This window comes from Brienomyrus brachyistius, chromosome 2 (genome assembly GCF_023856365.1).
Source record: "Brienomyrus brachyistius isolate T26 chromosome 2, BBRACH_0.4, whole genome shotgun sequence".
Classification (NCBI taxonomy): Eukaryota; Metazoa; Chordata; class Actinopteri; order Osteoglossiformes; family Mormyridae; genus Brienomyrus; species Brienomyrus brachyistius.
The window spans coordinates 43,128,844-43,147,691 of record NC_064534.1 but is presented as its reverse complement, the minus strand read 5'-3'; the positions used below and the strand labels follow the sequence as shown (position 1 = coordinate 43,147,691).

Genomic DNA, 18,848 nt, shown 5'->3' with positions numbered 1-18,848 from the left:
CAGCGCCGGACCCACACCAAACATTCACCAAACTACTCAGCCGGCAGCCTACCACAATTATTCCATTCTTTCCGCATCCGCACACTTCCTTCTCTTTAACTCCTTTTCACTACCGCACAGGTTAATCGCCGCACGTCCCCCGCCGGCAAACATTACTCCTTTGCCTACCGCATGCAGGCTTCTCTTAATGACCTTCTGTTATCAACTCCGCTAACAGCCACAAAATCTCCGCCGCACGAAGCCCACTGGTAGCTGCTGAATCACATGCTTCCCCAAAACGTCGCGCTGTCAGAACACTGGGAGCTACACGCACCAACAAGTCCATACTGCAGGCTGCAGCCAGAACAATTTTCTACATTCAAACATTGACGGCCTCTTCTCTCTAAAAATTCACCAGACCGCTTCTACCACCAGCAAAGAAGTTTCCATCCCTAATTCCTCTGTGATTCCCACTAACCTAAACATTAAGCTGGCATTGAAGGGTGTGAATTACCTCGGCCAACCTGCTCTTTTAAATACAGCTTTTAGCAAGTTTTGAAAGGAGGAGAAGCGAAGACCTTGCTATGCCAATAATAACGAGTCTTCTGTGGTGAAGTCGTTTTTGCATAGAAAACAAAGCGGTGAGTTGAAGAGGAATTATATTAGTACTTTGTTTAAAACTGTGTGTAAAAAGCTGTCTCTTTATTATTAACAATAAGTTGTAAAACGTGAATGGGGAGTGACAGTCTTCAAGTTTGTGAGAAGATCGCGCCCTGGTGGAATAAAGGCACGAACAGCTTACAGCACCTAGAATTACCAGGCAGTATTTAGAGTAAAACGGTTTCCAAAAGCTGCCTTTATGAAAGAGAGAGAAAAAATATATATATATAAAATAGTAAAATGGAAGGGAAGTGATAGATTTAAATTAATCGTGAAGTGGAGCGCCCCCTGTATAAAGTAAAAGTGAGAAAAGCTTACAGCACCTGGTATTCCCAAGTAGTCTCCCATCCAAGTACTAACCAGACCCTACCCTGCTTAGCTTCCAAGATCAGACAAGATCTGGCGTGTTCAGGGTGGTATGGCCGTAAGCGAAAGACGCTACCAAAAACAGCCCTTTTGCATTACACGCGTCTATACATGCCAGTTAGTCCCATTGGATCCTACTCCTGTTTTTTTTTTTTTTTTTATCTGACTCACACTGCAGCCCCACCATCCAATCGGCAGTGCCGGAACCACACCAAACATTCACCAAACTACTCAGCCGGCAGCCTACCACAATTATTCCATTCTTTCCGCATCCGCACACTTCCTTCTCTTTAACTCCTTTTCACTACCGCACAGGTTAATCGCCGCACGTCCCCCGCCGGCAAACATTACTCCTTTGCCTACCGCATGCAGGCTTCTCTTAATGACCTTCTGTTATCAACTCCGCTAACAGCCACAAAATCTCCGCCGCACGAAGCCCACTGGTAGCTGCTGAATCACATGTGTTAGGTTGAAGAAACAGTTGTTAATCATTTCTGTATGATCAGCAATGAGTGTAAATATATATGTATACGTTATTTCTTATCTTCTAGCCACATACTCTTAGCTATTGTACTCTAAGTAGGTGGTTAACAGCTGCCTACTTAGATAAGAATCTCACTTCCCTCTCTTGCGCCCCCCATTGACTATAAATAAAGAAGCCAAGGGGAACCACCCTTTGTAACACATTCTGCTGTAGTTTGCATTGCAGAGAGTGTGGGTACCCTTGCAAGTAAAACTGTAACCTGTGTGTGTCTCATAAATGTGGAGTTGGGGTGGAAACGCCGGGCGCTTTCCCCAACAACATGCTTCCCCAAAACGTCGCGCTGTCAGAACACTGGGAGCTACACACACCAACAAGTCCATACTGCAGGCTGCAGCCAGAACAATTTTCTACATTCAAACACTGACGGCCTCTTCTCTCTAAAAATTCACCAGACCGCTTCTACCACCAGCAAAGAAGTTTCCATCCCTAATTCCTCTGTGATTCCCACTAACCTAAACATTAAGCTGGCATTGAAGGGTGTGAATTACCTCGGCCAACCTGCTCTTTTAAATACAGCTTTTAGCAAGTTTTGAAAGGAGGAGAAGCGAAGACCTTGCTATGCCAATAATAACGAGTCTTCTGTGGTGAAGTCGATTTTGCATAGAAAACAAAGCGGTGAGTTGAAGAGGAATTATATTAGTACTTTGTTTAAAACTGTGTGTAAAAAGCTGTCTCTTTATTATTAACAATAAGTTGTAAAACGTGAATGGGGAGTGACAGTCTTCAAGTTTGTGAGAAGATTGCGCCCTGGTGGAATAAAGGCACGAACAGCTTACAGCACCTAGAATTACCAGGCAGTATTTAGAGTAAAACGGTTTCCAAAAGCTGCCTTTATGAAAGAGAGAGAAAAAATATATATATATAAAATAGTAAAATGGAAGGGAAGTGATAGATTTAAATTAATCGTGAAGTGGAGCGCCCCCAGTATCAAGTAAAAGTGAGAAAAGCTTACAGCACCGGGTATTCCCAGGAGGTCTCCCATCCAAGCACTAACCAGACCCTACCCTGCTTGGCTTCCGAGATCAGACGCGACCGGGCGTGTTCAGGGTGGTATGGCCGTGAGCGAGAAAAACTACCAAAAACAGCCCTTTTGCATTACACGCCTCTATACATGCCAGTTGGTCCCATTGGATCCTACTAATGTTCTTTTTTTTTTTTTTATCTGACTCACACTGCAGCCCCACCATCCAATCGGCAGTGCCGGAACCACACCAAACATTCACCAAACTACTCAGCCGGCAGCCTACCACAATTATTCCATTCTTTCCGCATCCGCACACTTCCTTCTCTTTAACTCCTTTTCACTACCGCACAGGTTAATCGCCGCACGTCCCCCGCCGGCAAACATTACTCCTTTGCCTACCGCATGCAGGCTTCTCTTAATGACCTTCTGTTATCAACTCCACTAACAGCCACAAAATCTCCGCCGCACGAAGCCCACTGGTAGCTGCTGAATCACATGTTTCCCCAAAACGTCGCGCTGTCAGAACACTGGGAGCTACACACACCAACAAGTCCATACTGCAGGCTGCAGCCAGAACAATTTTCTACATTCAAACATTGACGGCCTCTTCTCTCTAAAAATTCACCAGACCGCTTCTACCACCAGCAAAGAAGTTTCCATCCCTAATTCCTCTGTGATTCCCACTAACCTAAACATTAAGCTGGCATTGAAGTGTGTGAATTACCATGGCCAACCTGCTCTTTTAAATACAGCTTTTAGCAAGTTTTGAAAGGAGGAGAAGAGCAGACCTTGCTATGCCAATAATATCAAGTCTTTTGTGGTGAAGTGGTTTTTGCATAGAAAACAAAGTGGTGAGTTGAAGAGGAATTATATCAGTACTTTGTTTAAAACTGTGTGTAAAAAGCTGTCTTTTTATCATTAACAATAAGTTGTAAAACGTGAATGGGGAGTGACAGTCTTCAAGTTTGTGAGAAGATCGCGCCCTGGTGGAATAAAGGCACGAACAGCTTACAGCACCTAGAATTACCAGGAAGTATTTAGAGTAAAACGGTTTCTAAAAGCTGGCTTTATGAAAGAGAGAAAAAATATATATATATAAAATAGTAAAATGGAAGGGGAGTGCTAGATTTAAATTAATCGTGAAGTGGAGCGCCCCCTGTATAAAGTAAAAGTGAGAAAAGCTTACAGCACCTGGTATTCCCAGGCAGTCTCCCATCCAAATACTAACCAAACCCTACCCTGCTTAGCTTCCAAGATCCGGTGTGTTCAGGGTGGTATGGCCATAAGCGAGAGACGCTCCTCAAACAGCCCTTTTGCATTAAACGCCTCTATACATGCCAGTTAGTCACATTGGATCCTACTCCTGTTTTTTTTGTTTTTTATCTAACTCACACTGCAGCACCACCATCCAATCGGCAGTGCCGGACCCACACCAAACATTCACCAAACTACTCAGCCGGCAGCCTACCACAATTATTCCATTCTTTCCGCATCCGCACACTTCCTTCTCTTTCACTCCTTTTCACTACCGCACAGGTTAATCGCCGCACGTCCCCCGCCGGCAAACATTACTCCTTTGCCTACCGCATGCAGGCTTCTCTTAACGACTCTCTGTTATCAACTCCGCTAACAGCCACAAAATCTCCGCCGCACGAAGCCCACTGGTAGCTGCTGAATCACATGCTTCCCCAAAACGTCGCGCTGTCAGAACACTGGGAGCTACACACACCAACAAGTCCATACTGCAGGCTGCAGCCAGAACAATTTTCTACATTCAAACATCGACGGCCTCTTCTCTCTAAAAATTCACCAGACCACTTCTACCACCAGCAAAGAAGTTTCCATCCCTAATTCCTCTGTGATTCCCACTAACCTAAACATTAAGTTGGCATTGAAGGGTGTGAATTACCCCGGCCAACCTGCTCTTTTAAATACAGCTTTTAGCGAGTTTTGAAAGGAGGAGAAGAGCAGACCTTGCTATGCCAATAATATCGAGTCTTCTGTGGTCAAGCGGTTTTTGCATAGAAAACAAACCGGTGATTTGAAGAGGAATTATATCAGTACTTTGTTTAAAACTGTGTGTAAAAAGCTGTCTCTTTATTATTAACAATAAGTTGTAAAACGTGAATGGGGAGTGACAGTCTTCAAGTTTGTGAGAAGATCGCGCCCTGGTGGAATAAAGGCACGAACAGCTTACAGCACCTAGAATTACCAGGCAGTATTTAGAGTAAAACGGTGGGTAAAAGCTGCCTTTGTGAATGAGAGAAAAAAGAAATATATAAAATAGTAAAATGGAAGAGGAGTGATAGATTTAAATTAATCGTGAAGTGGAGCGCCCCCTGTATAAAGTAAAAGTGAGAAAAGCTTACAGCACCTGGTATTCCCAGGTGGTCTCCCATCCAAGTACTAACCAGACCCTAGCCTGTTTAGCTTCCGAGATCAGGCGTGTTCAGGGTGGTATGGCTGTAAGCGAGAGACGCTACCAAAAATAGCCCTTTTGCATTACACGCGTCTATACATTCCAGTTAGTCCCATTGGATCCTACTCCTGTTTTTTTTTTTTTTTTATCTGACTCACACTGCAGCCCCACCATCCAATCGGCAGTGCCGGAACCACACCAAACATTCACCAAACTACTCAGCCGGCAGCCTACCACAATTATTCCATTCTTTCCGCATCTGCACACTTCCTTCTCTTTAACTCCTTTTCACTACCGCACAGGTTAATCGCCGCACGTCCCCCGCCGGCAAACATTACTCCTTTGCCTACCGCATGCAGGCTTCTCTTAATGACCTTCTATTATCAAATCCGCTAACAGCCACAAAATCTCCGCCGCACGAAGCCCACTGGTAGCTGCTGAATCACATGCTTCCCCAAAACGTCGCGCTGTCAGAACACTGGGAGCTACACACACCAACAAGTCCATACTGCAGGCTGCAGCCAGAATAATTTTCTACATTGAAACATCGACGGCCTCTTCTCTCTAAAAATTCACCAGACCGCTTCTACCACCAGCAAAGAAGTTTCCATCCCTAATTCCTCTGTGATTCCCACTAACCTAAACATTAAGCTGGCATTGAAGGGTGTGAATTACCCCGGCCAACCTGCTCTTTTAAATACAGCTTTTAGCAAGTTTTGAAAGGAGGAGAAGAGCAGACCTTGCTATGCCAATAATAACGAGTCTTCTGTGGTGAAGTCGTTTTTGCATAGAAAACAAAGCGGTGAGTTGAAGAGGAATTATATTAGTACTTTGTTTAAAACTGTGTGTAAAAAGCTGTCTCTTTATTATTAACAATAAGTTGTAAAACGTGAATGGGGAGTGACAGTCTTCAAGTTTGTGAGAAGATCGCGCCCTGGTGGAATAAAGGCACGAACAGCTTACAGCAGCTATAATTACCAGGCAGTATTTAGAGTAAAACGGTGTGTAAAAGCTGCCTTTATGAATGAGAGAAAAAAGAAATATATAAAATAGTAAAATGGAAGGGGAGTGATAGATTTAAATTAATCGTGAAGTGGAGCGCCCCCTGTATAAAGTAAAAGTGAGAAAAGCTTACAGCACCTGGTATTCCCAGGTGGTCTCCCATCCAAGTACTAACCAAACCCTACCCTGCTTAGCTTCCAAGATCAGACGAGATCGGGCGTGTTCAGGGTGGTATGGCCGTAAGCGAGAGATGCTACCAAAAACAGCCATTTTGCATTACACGCGTCTATACATGCCAGTTAGTCCCATTGGATCCTACTCCTGGTTTTTTTTTTTTTTTTTATCTGACTCACACTGCAGCCCCACCATCCAATCGGCAGCGCCGGACCCACACCAAACATTCACCAAACTACTTAGCCGGCAGCCTACCAGAATTATTCCATTCTTTCCGCATCCGCACACTTCCTTCTTTTTAACTCCTTTTCACTACCGCACAGGTTAATCGCCGCACGTCCCCCGCCGGCAAACATTACTCCTTTGCCTACTGCATGCAGGCTTCTCTTAACGACCCTCTGTTATCAACTCCGCTAACAGCCACAAAATCTCCGCCGCACGAAGCCCACTGGTAGCTGCTGAATCACATGCTTCCCCAAAACGTCGCGCTGTCAGAACACTGGGAGCTACACACACCAACAAGTCCATACTGCAGGCTGCAGCCAGAACAATTTTCTACATTCAAACATCGACGGCCTCTTCTCTCTAAAAATTCACCAGACCGCTTCTACCACCAGCAAAGAAGTTTCCATCCCTAATTCCTCTGTGATTCCCACTAACCTAAACATTAAGCTGGCATTGAAGGGTGTGAATTACCCCGGCCAATCTGTTCTTTTAAATACAGCTTTTAGCAAGTTTTGAAAGGAGAAGAGCAGAACTTGCTATGCCAATAATATCGAGTCTTCTGTGGCGAAGTGGTTTTTGCATAGAAAACAAAGCGGTCAGTTGAAGAGGAATAATATCAGTACTTTGTTTAAAACTGTGTGTAAAAAGCTGTCTCTTTATTATTAACAATAAGTTGTAAAACGTGAATGGGGAGTGACAGTCTTCAAGTTTGTGAGAAGATCGCGCCCTGGTGGAATAAAGGCACGAACAGCTTACAGCACCTAGAATTACCAGGAAGTATTTAGAGTAAAACGGTGTGTAAAAGCTACCTTTATGAATGAGAGAAAAATATATATATATATATATAAAATAGTAAAATGGAAGGGGAGTGCTAGATTTAAATTAATCGTGAAGTGGAGCGCCCCCTGTATAAAGTAAAAGTGAGAAAAGCTTACAGCACCTGGTATTCCCAGGCAGTCTCCCATCCAAATACTAACCAGACCCTACCCTGCTTAGCTTCCAAGATCAGGTGTGTTCAGGGTGGTATGGCCATAAGCGAGAGACGCTACTCAAACAGCCCTTTTGCATTAAACGCCTCTATACATGCCAGTTAGTCACATTGGATCCTACTCCTGTTTTTTTTGTTTTTTATCTAACTCACACTGCAGCACCACCATCCAATCGGCAGTGCCGGACCCACACCAAACATTCACCAAACTACTCAGCCGGCAGCCTACCACAATTATTCCATTCTTTCCGCATCCGCACACTTCCTTCTCTTTCACTCCTTTTCACTACCGCACAGGTTAATCGCCGCACGTCCCCCGCCGGCAAACATTACTCCTTTGCCTACCGCATGCAGGCTTCTCTTAACGACTCTCTGTTATCAACTCCGCTAACAGCCACAAAATCTCCGCCGCACGAAGCCCACTGGTAGCTGCTGAATCACATGCTTCCCCAAAACGTCGCGCTGTCAGAACACTGGGAGCTACACACACCAACAAGTCCATACTGCAGGCTGCAGCCAGAACAATTTTCTACATTCAAACATCGACGGCCTCTTCTCTCTAAAAATTCACCAGACCACTTCTACCACCAGCAAAGAAGTTTCCATCCCTAATTCCTCTGTGATTCCCACTAACCTAAACATTAAGTTGGCATTGAAGGGTGTGAATTACCCCGGCCAACCTGCTCTTTTAAATACAGCTTTTAGCGAGTTTTGAAAGGAGGAGAAGAGCAGACCTTGCTATGCCAATAATATCGAGTCTTCTGTGGTCAAGCGGTTTTTGCATAGAAAACAAACCGGTGATTTGAAGAGGAATTATATCAGTACTTTGTTTAAAACTGTGTGTAAAAAGCTGTCTCTTTATTATTAACAATAAGTTGTAAAACGTGAATGGGGAGTGACAGTCTTCAAGTTTGTGAGAAGATCGTGCCCTGGTGGAATAAAGGCACGAACAGCTTACAGCAGCTATAATTACCAGGCAGTATTTAGAGTAAAACGGTGTGTAAAAGCTGCCTTTATGAATGAGAGAAAAAAGAAATATATAAAATAGTAAAATGGAAGGGGAGTGATAGATTTAAATTAATCGTGAAGTGGAGCGCCCCCTGTATAAAGTAAAAGTGAGAAAAGCTTATAGCACCTGGTATTCCCAGGTGGTCTCCCATCCAAGTACTAACCAGACCCTAGCTTGTTTAGATTCCGAGTTCAGACGAGATCGGGCGCGTTCAGGGTGGTATGGCCGTAAGCGAGAGACGCTACCAAAAATAGCCCTTTTGCATTACACGCGTCTATACATTCCAGTTAGTCCCATTGGATCCTACTCCTGGTTTTTTTTTTTTTTTTTTATCTGACTCACACTGCAGCACCACCATCCAATCGGCAGCGCCGCACCCACACCAAACATTCACCAAACTACTCAGCCGGCAGCCTACCACAATTATTCCATTCTTTCCGCATCCGCACACTTCCTTCTCTTTAAGTCCTTTTCACTACCGCACAGGTTAATCGCTGCACGTCCCCCGCCGGCAAACATTACTCCTTTGCCTACCTCATGCAGGCTTCTCTTAACGACCCTCTGTTATCAACTCCGCTAACAGCCACAAAATCTCTGCCGCACGAAGCCCACTGGTAGCTGTTGAATCACATGCTTCCCCAAAACGTCGCGCTGTCAGAACACTGGGAGCTACACACACTAACAAGTCCATACTGCAGACTGCAGCCAGAACAATTTTCTACATTCAAACATCGACAGCCTCTTCTCTCTAAAAATTCACCAGACCGCTTCTACCACCAGCAAAGAAGTTTCCATCCCTAATTCTTCTGTGATTCCCACTAACCTAAACATTAAGCTGGCATTGAAGGGTTTGAATTACCCCGGCCAACCTGCTCTTTTAAATATAGCTTTTTGCAAGTTTTGAAAGGAGGAGAAGAGCAGACCTTGCTATGCCAACAATATCAAGTCTTCTGTGGCGAAGTGGTTTTTGCATAGAAAACAAAGCGGTGAGTTGAAGAGGAATTATATCAGTACTTTGTTTAAAACTGTGTGTAAAAAGCTGTCTTTTTATTATTAACAATAAGTTGTAAAACGTGAATGTGGAGTGACAGTCTTCAAGTTTGTCAGAAGATCGCGCCCTGGTGGAATAAAGGCACGAACAGCTTACAGCACCTAGAATTACCAGGCAGTATTTAGAGTAAAACGGTGTGTAAAGGCTGCCTTTATGAATGAGAGAAAAAAAATATATATATAAAATAGTAAAATGGAAGGGGAGTGATAGATTTAAATTAATCGTGAAGTGGAGCGCCCCCTGTATAAAGTAAAAGTGAGAAAAGCTTACAGCACGTGGTATTCCCAGGCAGTCTCCCATCCAAGTACTAACCAGACCCTACCCCGCTTAGCTTCCGAGATCAGACGAGATCGGGCGCGTTCAGGGTGGTATGGCCATAAGCAAGAGCCGCGAACAAAAACAGCCCTTTTGCATTACACGACTCTATACATGCCAGTTAGTCCCATTGGATCCTACTCCTGTTTTTTTTTTTTTTATCTGACTCACACTGCAGCACCACCATCCAATCGGCAGCGCCGCACCCACACCAAACATTCACCAAACTACTCAGCCGGCAGCCTACCACAATTATTCCATTCTTTCCGCATCCGCACACTTCCTTCTCTTTAAGTCCTTTTCACTACCGCACAGGTTAATCGCCGCACGTCCCCCGCCGGCAAACATTACTCCTTTGCCTACCTCATGCAGGCTTCTCTTAACGACCCTCTGTTATCAACTCCGCTAACAGCCACAAAATCTCTGCCGCACGAAGCCCACTGGTAGCTGTTGAATCACATGCTTCCCCAAAACGTCGCGCTGTCAGAACACTGGGAGCTACACACACTAACAAGTCCATACTGCAGGCTGCAGCCAGAACAATTTTCTACATTCAAACATCGACAGCCTCTTCTCTCTAAAAATTCACCAGACCGCTTCTACCACCAGCAAAGAAGTTTCCATCCCTAATTCTTCTGTGATTCCCACTAACCTAAACATTAAGCTGGCATTGAAGGGTTTGAATTACCCCGGCCAACCTGCTCTTTTAAATACAGCTTTTTGCAAGTTTTGAAAGGAGGAGAAGAGCAGACCTTGCTATGCCAACAATATCAAGTCTTCTGTGGCGAAGTGGTTTTTGCATAGAAAACAAAGCGGTGAGTTGAAGAGGAATTATATCAGTACTTTGTTTAAAACTGTGTGTAAAAAGCTGTCTTTTTATTATTAACAATAAGTTGTAAAACGTGAATGTGGAGTGACAGTCTTCAAGTTTGTCAGAAGATCGCGCCCTGGTGGAATAAAGGCACGAACAGCTTACAGCACCTAGAATTACCAGGCAGTATTTAGAGTAAAACGGTGTGTAAAGGCTGCCTTTATGAATGAGAGAAAAAAAATATATATATAAAATAGTAAAATGGAAGGGGAGTGATAGATTTAAATTAATCGTGAAGTGGAGCGCCCCCTGTATAAAGTAAAAGTGAGAAAAGCTTACAGCACGTGGTATTCCCAGGCAGTCTCCCATCCAAGTACTAACCAGACCCTACCCCGCTTAGCTTCCGAGATCAGACGAGATCGGGCGCGTTCAGGGTGGTATGGCCATAAGCAAGAGCCGCGAACAAAAACAGCCCTTTTGCATTACACGACTCTATACATGCCAGTTAGTCCCATTGGATCCTACTCCTGTTTTTTTTTTTTTTATCTGACTCACACTGCAGCACCACCATCCAATCGGCAGCGCCGCACCCACACCAAACATTCACCAAACTACTCAGCCGGCAGCCTACCACAATTATTCCATTCTTTCCGCATCCGCACACTTCCTTCTCTTTAAGTCCTTTTCACTACCGCACAGGTTAATCGCTGCACGTCCCCCGCCGGCAAACATTACTCCTTTGCCTACCTCATGCAGGCTTCTCTTAACGACCCTCTGTTATCAACTCCGCTAACAGCCACAAAATTTCTGCCGCACGAAGCCCACTGGTAGCTGTTGAATCACATGCTTCCCCAAAACGTCGCGCTGTCAGAACACTGGGAGCTACACACACTAACAAGTCCATACTGCAGGCTGCAGCCAGAACAATTTTCTACATTCAAACATCGACAGCCTCTTCTCTCTAAAAATTCACCAGACCGCTTCTACCACCAGCAAAGAAGTTTCCATCCCTAATTCTTCTGTGATTCCCACTAACCTAAACATTAAGCTGGCATTGAAGGGTTTGAATTACCCCGGCCAACCTGCTCTTTTAAATATAGCTTTTTGCAAGTTTTGAAAGGAGGAGAAGAGCAGACCTTGCTATGCCAACAATATCAAGTCTTCTGTGGCGAAGTGGTTTTTGCATAGAAAACAAAGCGGTGAGTTGAAGAGGAATTATATCAGTACTTTGTTTAAAACTGTGTGTAAAAAGCTGTCTTTTTATTATTAACAATAAGTTGTAAAACGTGAATGTGGAGTGACAGTCTTCAAGTTTGTGAGAAGATCGTGCCCTGGTGGAATAAAGGCACGAACAGCTTACAGCACCTAGAATTACCAGGCAGTATTTAGAGTAAAACGTGTGTAAAAGCTGCCTTTATGAATGAGAGAAAAAAGAAATATATAAAATAGTAAAATGGAAGGGGAGTGATAGATTTAAATTAATCGTGAGGTGGAGTGCCCCCTGTATAAAGTAAAAGTGAGAAAAGCTTACAGCACGTGGTATTCCCAGGCAGTCTCCCATCCAAGTACTAACCAGACCCTACCCCGCTTAGCTTCCGAGATCAGACGAGATCGGGCGCGTTCAGGGTGGTATGGCCATAAGCAAGAGCCGCGAACAAAAACAGCCCTTTTGCATTACACGACTCTATACATGCCAGTTAGTCCCATTGGATCCTACTCCTGTTTTTTTTTTTTTATCTGACTCACACTGCAGCACCACCATCCAATCGGCAGCGCCGCACCCACACCAAACATTCACCAAACTACTCAGCCGGCAGCCTACCACAATTATTCCATTCTTTCCGCATCCGCACACTACCTTCTCTTTAAGTCCTTTTCACTACCGCACAGGTTAATCGCCGCACGTCCCCCGCCGGCAAACATTACTCCTTTGCCTACCTCATGCAGGCTTCTCTTAACGACCCTCTGTTATCAACTCCGCTAACAGCCACAAAATCTCTGCCGCACGAAGCCCACTGGTAGCTGTTGAATCACATGCTTCCCCAAAACGTTACGCTGTCAGAACACTGGGAGCTACACACGCCAACAAGTCCATACTGCAGGCTGCAGCCAGAACAATTTTCTACATTGAAACATCGACGGCCTCTTCTCTCTAAAAATTCACCAGACCGCTTCTACCATCAGCAAAGAAGTTTCCATCCCTAATTCCTCTGTGATTCCCACTAACCTAAACATTAATCTGGCATTGAAGGGTGTGAATTACCCCGGCCAACCTGCTCTTTTAAATACAGCTTTTAGCAAGTTTTGAAAGGAGGAGAAGAGCAGACCTTGCTATGCCAACAATATCAAGTCTTCTGTGGCGAAGTGGTTTTTGCATAGAAAACAAAGCGGTGAGTTGAAGAGGAATTATATCAGTACTTTGTTTAAAACTGTGTGTAAAAAGCTGTCTCTTTATTATTAACAATAAGTTGTAAAACGTGAATGGGGAGTGACAGTCTTCAAGTTTGTGAGAAGATCGTGCCCTGGTGGAATAAAGGCACGAACAGCTTACAGCACCTAGAATTACCAGGCAGTATTTAGAGTAAAACGGTGTGTAAAAGCTGCCTTTATGAATGAGAGAAAAAAAAAATATATAAAATAGTAAAATGGAAGGGGAGTGATAGATTTAAATTAATCGTGAAGTGGAGCGCCCCCTGTATAAAGTAAAAGTGAGAAAAGCTTACAGCACCTGGTATTCCCAGGTGGTCTCCCATCCAAGTACTAACCAGACCCTAACCTGCTTAGCTTCCGAGATCAGACGAGATCAGGCGTGTTCAGGGTGGTATGGCCGTAAGCGAGAGATGCTACCAAAAACATCCCTTTTGCATTACACGCCTCTATACATGCCAGTTGGTCCCATTGGATCCTACTAATGTTCTTTTTTTTTTTTATCTGACTCACACTGCAGCCCCACCATCCAATTGGCAGCGCCGGACCCACACCAAACATTCACCAAACTACTCAGCCGGCAGCCTACCACAATTATTCCATTCTTTCCGCATCCGCACACTTCCTTCTCTTTAACTCCTTTTCACTACCGCACAGGTTAATCGCCGCACGTCCCCCGCCAGCAAACATTACTCCTTTGCCTACCGCATGCAGGCTTCTCTTAACGACCCTCTGTTATCAACTCCGCTAACAGCCACAAAATCTCCGCCGCACGAAGCCCACTGGTAGCTGTTGAATCACATGCTTCCCCAAAACGTCGCGCTGTCAGAACACTGGGAGCTACACACGCCAACAAGTCCATACTGCAGGCTGCAGCTAGAACAATTTTCTACATTCAAACATCGACGGCCTCTTCTCTCTAAAAATTCACCAGACCGCTTCTACCACCAGCAAAGAAGTTTCCATCCCTAATTCCTCTGTGATTCCCACCAACCTAAACATTAATCTGGCATTGAAGGATGTGAATTACCCCGGCCAACCTGCTCTTTTAAATACAGCTTTTAGCAAGTTTTGAAAGGAGGAGAAGAGCAGACCTTGCTATGCCAACAATATCAAGTCTTCTGTGGCGAAATGGTTTTTGCATAGAAAACAAAGCGGTGAGTTGAAGAGGAATTATATCAGTACTTTGTTTAAAACTGTGTGTAAAAAGCTGTCTCTTTATCATTAACAATAAGTTGTAAAACGTGAATGGGGAGTGACAGTCTTCAAGTTTGTGAGAAGATCGCGCCCTGGTGGAATAAAGGCACGAACAGCTTACAGCACCTAGAATTACCAGGAAGTATTTAGAGTAAAACGGTGTGTAAAAGCTGCCTTTATGAATGAGAGAAAAAAAAATATATATATATAAAATAGTAAAATGGAAGGGGAGTGATAGATTTAAATTAATCGTGAAGTGGAGCGCCCCCTGTATAAAGTAAAAGTGAGAAAAGCTTACAGCACCTGGTAATCCCAGGTGGTCTCCCATCCAAGTACTAACCAGACCCTACCCTGCTTGGCTTCCGAGACCAGACGAGATCGGGCGTGTTCAGGGTGGTATGGCCATAAGCGGGAGATGCCACCAAAAACATCCCTTTTGCATTACACGCCTCTATACATGCCAGTTGGTCCCATTGGATCCTACTAATGTTCTTTTTTTTTTTTTTTATCTGACTCACACTGCAGCCCCACCATCCAATCGGCAGCGCCGGACCCACACCAAACATTCACCAAACTACTCAGCCGGCAGCCTACCACAATTATTCTATTCTTTCAGCATCCGCACACTTCCTTCTTTTTAACTCCTTTTCACTACCGCACAGGTTAATCGCCGCACGTCCCCCGCCGGCAAACATTACTCCTTTGCCTACTGCATGCAGGCTTCTCTTAACGACCCTCTGTTATCAACTCCGCTAACAGCCACAAAATCTCCGCCGCACGAAGCCCACTGGTAGCTGCTGAATCACATGCTTCCCCAAAACGTCACGCTGTCAGAACACTGGGAGCTACACACACCAACAAGTCCATACTGCAGGCTGCAGCCAGAACAATTTTCTACATTCAAACATCGACGGCCTCTTCTCTCTAAAAATTCACCAGACCGCTTCTACCACCAGCAAAGAAGTTTCCATCCCTAATTCCTCTGTGATTCCCACTAACCTAAACATTAAGCTGGCATTGAAGGGTGTGAATTACCACGGCCAATCTGTTCTTTTAAATACAGCTTTTAGCAAGTTTTGAAAGGAGAAGAGCAGAGCTTGCTATGCCAATAATATCGAGTCTTCTGTGGCGAAGTGGTTTTTGCATAGAAAACAAAGCGGTCAGTTGAAGAGGAATAATATCAGTACTTTGTTTAAAACTGTGTGTAAAAAGCTGTCTCTTTATCATTAACAATAAGTTGTAAAACGTGAATGGGGAGTGACAGTCTTCAAGTTTGTGAGAAGATCGCGCCCTGGTGGAATAAAGGCACGAACAGCTTACAGCACCTAGAATTACCAGGAAGTATTTAGAGTAAAACGGTGAGTAAAAGCTGCCTTTATGAATGAGAGAAAAAAAAAAAAATATATATAAAATAGTAAAATGGAAGGGGAGTGATAGATTTAAATTAATCGTGAAGTGGAGCGCCCCCTGTATAAAGTAAAAGTGAGAAAAGCTTACAGCACCTGGTAATCCCAGGTGGTCTCCCATCCAAGTACTAACCAGACCCTACCCTGCTTCGCTTCCGAGACCAGACGAGATCGGGCGTGTTCAGGGTGGTATGGCCGTAAGCGGGAGATGCCACCAAAAACATCCCTTTTGCATTACACGCCTCTATACATGCCAGTTGGTCCCATTGGATCCTACTAATGTTCTTTTTTTTTTTTTTTATCTGACTCACACTGCAGCCCCACCATCCAATCGGCAGCGCCGGACCCACACCAAACATTCACCAAACTACTCAGCCGGCAGCCTACCACAATTATTCTATTCTTTCAGCATCCGCACACTTCCTTCTTTTTAACTCCTTTTCACTACCGCACAAGTTAATCGCCGCACGTCCCCCGCTGGCAAACATTACTCCTTTGCCTACTGCATGCAGGCTTCTCTTAACGACCCTCTGTTATCAACTCCGCTAACAGCCACAAAATCTCCGCCGCACGAAGCCCACTGGTAGCTGCTGAATCACATGCTTCCCCAAAACGTCACGCTGTCAGAACACTGGGAGCTACACACACCAACAAGTCCATACTGCAGGCTGCAGCCAGAACAATTTTCTACATTCAAACATCGACGGCCTCTTCTCTCTAAAAATTCACCAGACCGCTTCTACCACCAGCAAAGAAGTTTCCATCCCTAATTCCTCTGTGATTCCCACTAACCTAAACATTAAGCTGGCATTGAAGGGTGTGAATTACCACGGCCAATCTGTTCTTTTAAATACAGCTTTTAGCAAGTTTTGAAAGGAGAAGAGCAGAGCTTGCTATGCCAATAATATCGAGTCTTCTGTGGCGAAGTGGTTTTTGCATAGAAAACAAAGCGGTCAGTTGAAGAGGAATAATATCAGTACTTTGTTTAAAACTGTGTGTAAAAAGCTGTCTCTTTATCATTAACAATAAGTTGTAAAACGTGAATGGGGAGTGACAGTCTTCAAGTTTGTGAGAAGATCGCGCCCTGGTGGAATAAAGGCACGAACAGCTTACAGCACCTAGAATTACCAGGAAGTATTTAGAGTAAAACGGTTTCTAAAAGCTGCCTTTATGAATGAGAGAAAAAAAAAAATATATATATAAAATAGTAAAATGGAAGGGGAGTGATAGATTTAAATTAATCGTGAAGTGGAGCGCCCCCTGTATAAAGTAAAAGTGAGAAAAGCTTACAGCACCTGGTAATCCCAGGTGGTCTCCCATCCAAGTACTAACCAGACCCTACCCTGCTTGGCTTCCGAGACCAGACGAGATCGGGCGTGTTCAGGGTGGTATGGCCGTAAGCGGGAGATGCCACCAAAAACATCCCTTTTGCATTACACACCTCTATACATGCCAGTTGGTCCCATTGGATCCTACTAATGTTCTTTTTTTTTTTTTTTATCTGACTCACACTGCAGCCCCACCATCCAATCGGCAGCGCCGGACCCACACCAAACATTCACCAAACTACTCAGCCGGCAGCCTACCACAATTATTCTATTCTTTCAGCATCCGCACACTTCCTTCTTTTTAACTCCTTTTCACTACCGCACAGGTTAATCGCCGCACGTCCCCCGCCGGCAAACATTACTCCTTTGCCTACTGCATGCAGGCTTCTCTTAACGACCCTCTGTTATCAACTCCGCTAACAGCCACAAAATCTCCGCCGCACGAAGCCCACTGGTAGCTGCTGAATCACATGCTTCCCCAAAACGTCGCGCTGTCAGAACACTGGGAGCTACACACACCAACAAGTCCATACTGCAGGCTGCAGCCAGAACAATTTTCTACATTCAAACATCGACGGCCTCTTCTCTCTAAAAATTCACCAGACCGCTTCTACCACCAGCAAAGAAGTTTCCATCCCTAATTCCTCTGTGATTCCCACTAACCTAAACATTAAGCTGGCATTGAAGGGTGTGAATTACCCCGGCCAATCTGTTCTTTTAAATACAGCTTTTAGCAAGTTTTGAAAGGAGAAGAGCAGAGCTTGCTATGCCAATAATATCGAGTCTTCTGTGGCGAAGTGGTTTTTGCATAGAAAACAAAGCGGTCAGTTGAAGAGGAATAATATCAGTACTTTGTTTAAAACTGTGTGTAAAAAGCTGTCTCTTTATCATTAACAATAAGTTGTAAAACGTGAATGGGGAGTGACAGTCTTCAAGTTTGTGAGAAGATCGCGCCCTGGTGGAATAAAGGCACGAACAGCTTACAGCACCTAGAATTACCAGGAAGTATTTAGAGTAAAACGGTGTGTAAAAGCTACCTTTATGAATGAGAGAAAAATATATATATATATATATAAAATAGTAAAATGGAAGGGGAGTGCTAGATTTAAATTAATCGTGAAGTGGAGCGCCCCCTGTATAAAGTAAAAGTGAGAAAAGCTTACAGCACCTGGTATTCCCAGGCAGTCTCCCATCCAAATACTAACCAGACCCTACCCTGCTTAGCTTCCAAGATCAGGTGTGTTCAGGGTGGTATGGCCATAAGCGAGAGACGCTACTCAAACAGCCCTTTTGCATTAAACGCCTCTATACATGCCAGTTAGTCACATTGGATTCTACTCCTGGTTTTTTTTTTTTTTATCTGACTCACACTGCAGCACCACCATCCAATCGGCAGCGCCGGACCCACACCAAACATTCACCAAACTACTCAGCCGGCAGCCTACCACAATTATTCCATTCTTTCCGCATCCGCACACTTCCTTCTTTTTAACTCCTTTTCACTACCGCACAGGTTAATCGCTGCATGTCCCCCGCCGGCAAACATTACTCCTTTGCCTACTGCATGCAGGCTTCTCTTAACGACCCTCTGTTATCAACTCCGCTAACAGCCACAAAATCTCCACCGCACGAAGCCCACTGGTAGCTGCTGAATCACATGCTTCCCCAAAACGTCGCGCTGTCAGAACACTGGGAGCTACACACACCAACAAGTCCATACTGCAGGCTGCAGCCAGAACAATTTTCTACATTCAAACATCGACGGCCTCTTCTCTCTAAAAATTCACCAGACCGCTTCTACCACCAGCAAAGAAGTTTCCATCCCTAATTCCTCTGTGATTCCCACTAACCTAAACATTAAGCTGGCATTGAAGGGTGTGAATTACCCCGGCCAATCTGTTCTTTTAAATACAGCTTTTAGCAAGTTTTGAAAGGAGAAGAGCAGAGCTTGCTATGCCAATAATATCGAGTCTTCTGTGGCGA

The 18,848-nt window shown here is 44.5% G+C and overlaps 1 protein-coding gene, 11 non-coding genes and 4 pseudogenes across 12 annotated transcripts in view; 1 reads left to right on the top strand and 15 right to left on the bottom strand.

The window, feature by feature from the left end:
• LOC125715120 (uncharacterized) overlaps positions 1-1,663 on the top strand; it is a 1,180,389-nt gene extending 1,178,726 nt beyond the window's left edge. The window contains exon 2 of the mRNA XM_048986383.1: positions 1,474-1,663. The gene's annotated coding sequence lies outside the window, so the exon portion shown is untranslated. The remainder of the gene's footprint in view (positions 1-1,473) is intronic.
• LOC125731074 (5S ribosomal RNA) lies at positions 951-1,069 on the bottom strand. Its single transcript, XR_007391362.1, has one exon. It is a non-coding gene; the product is annotated as a 5S ribosomal RNA (ribosomal RNA).
• Positions 1,664-2,494: 831 nt separating the features above from the next.
• On the bottom strand, positions 2,495-2,613 carry LOC125731136 (5S ribosomal RNA). The gene has a single exon (XR_007391421.1). It is a non-coding gene; the product is annotated as a 5S ribosomal RNA (ribosomal RNA).
• A 1,079-nt stretch (positions 2,614-3,692) lies between these two features.
• On the bottom strand, positions 3,693-3,801 carry LOC125732151 (5S ribosomal RNA; annotated as a pseudogene).
• Positions 3,802-4,875: 1,074 nt separating this feature from the next.
• On the bottom strand, positions 4,876-4,984 carry LOC125731967 (5S ribosomal RNA; annotated as a pseudogene).
• Positions 4,985-6,060: 1,076 nt separating this feature from the next.
• LOC125734387 (5S ribosomal RNA) lies at positions 6,061-6,179 on the bottom strand. Its single transcript, XR_007393701.1, has one exon. It is a non-coding gene; the product is annotated as a 5S ribosomal RNA (ribosomal RNA).
• A 1,082-nt stretch (positions 6,180-7,261) lies between these two features.
• LOC125732071 (5S ribosomal RNA) lies at positions 7,262-7,370 on the bottom strand (annotated as a pseudogene).
• A 1,074-nt stretch (positions 7,371-8,444) lies between these two features.
• LOC125731239 (5S ribosomal RNA) lies at positions 8,445-8,563 on the bottom strand. Its single transcript, XR_007391520.1, has one exon. It is a non-coding gene; the product is annotated as a 5S ribosomal RNA (ribosomal RNA).
• Positions 8,564-9,644: 1,081 nt separating this feature from the next.
• LOC125736604 (5S ribosomal RNA) lies at positions 9,645-9,763 on the bottom strand. The gene has a single exon (XR_007395880.1). It is a non-coding gene; the product is annotated as a 5S ribosomal RNA (ribosomal RNA).
• Positions 9,764-10,839: 1,076 nt separating this feature from the next.
• LOC125736603 (5S ribosomal RNA) lies at positions 10,840-10,958 on the bottom strand. The gene has a single exon (XR_007395879.1). It is a non-coding gene; the product is annotated as a 5S ribosomal RNA (ribosomal RNA).
• Positions 10,959-12,031: 1,073 nt separating this feature from the next.
• Positions 12,032-12,150, bottom strand: LOC125736601 (5S ribosomal RNA). The gene has a single exon (XR_007395877.1). It is a non-coding gene; the product is annotated as a 5S ribosomal RNA (ribosomal RNA).
• A 1,073-nt stretch (positions 12,151-13,223) lies between these two features.
• On the bottom strand, positions 13,224-13,342 carry LOC125735125 (5S ribosomal RNA). The gene has a single exon (XR_007394424.1). It is a non-coding gene; the product is annotated as a 5S ribosomal RNA (ribosomal RNA).
• Positions 13,343-14,422: 1,080 nt separating this feature from the next.
• LOC125737064 (5S ribosomal RNA) lies at positions 14,423-14,541 on the bottom strand. Its single transcript, XR_007396330.1, has one exon. It is a non-coding gene; the product is annotated as a 5S ribosomal RNA (ribosomal RNA).
• Positions 14,542-15,621: 1,080 nt separating this feature from the next.
• On the bottom strand, positions 15,622-15,740 carry LOC125736407 (5S ribosomal RNA). Its single transcript, XR_007395686.1, has one exon. It is a non-coding gene; the product is annotated as a 5S ribosomal RNA (ribosomal RNA).
• Positions 15,741-16,820: 1,080 nt separating this feature from the next.
• LOC125736483 (5S ribosomal RNA) lies at positions 16,821-16,939 on the bottom strand. Its single transcript, XR_007395761.1, has one exon. It is a non-coding gene; the product is annotated as a 5S ribosomal RNA (ribosomal RNA).
• A 1,082-nt stretch (positions 16,940-18,021) lies between these two features.
• On the bottom strand, positions 18,022-18,130 carry LOC125732070 (5S ribosomal RNA; annotated as a pseudogene).
• Positions 18,131-18,848: the final 718 nt, after the last annotated feature.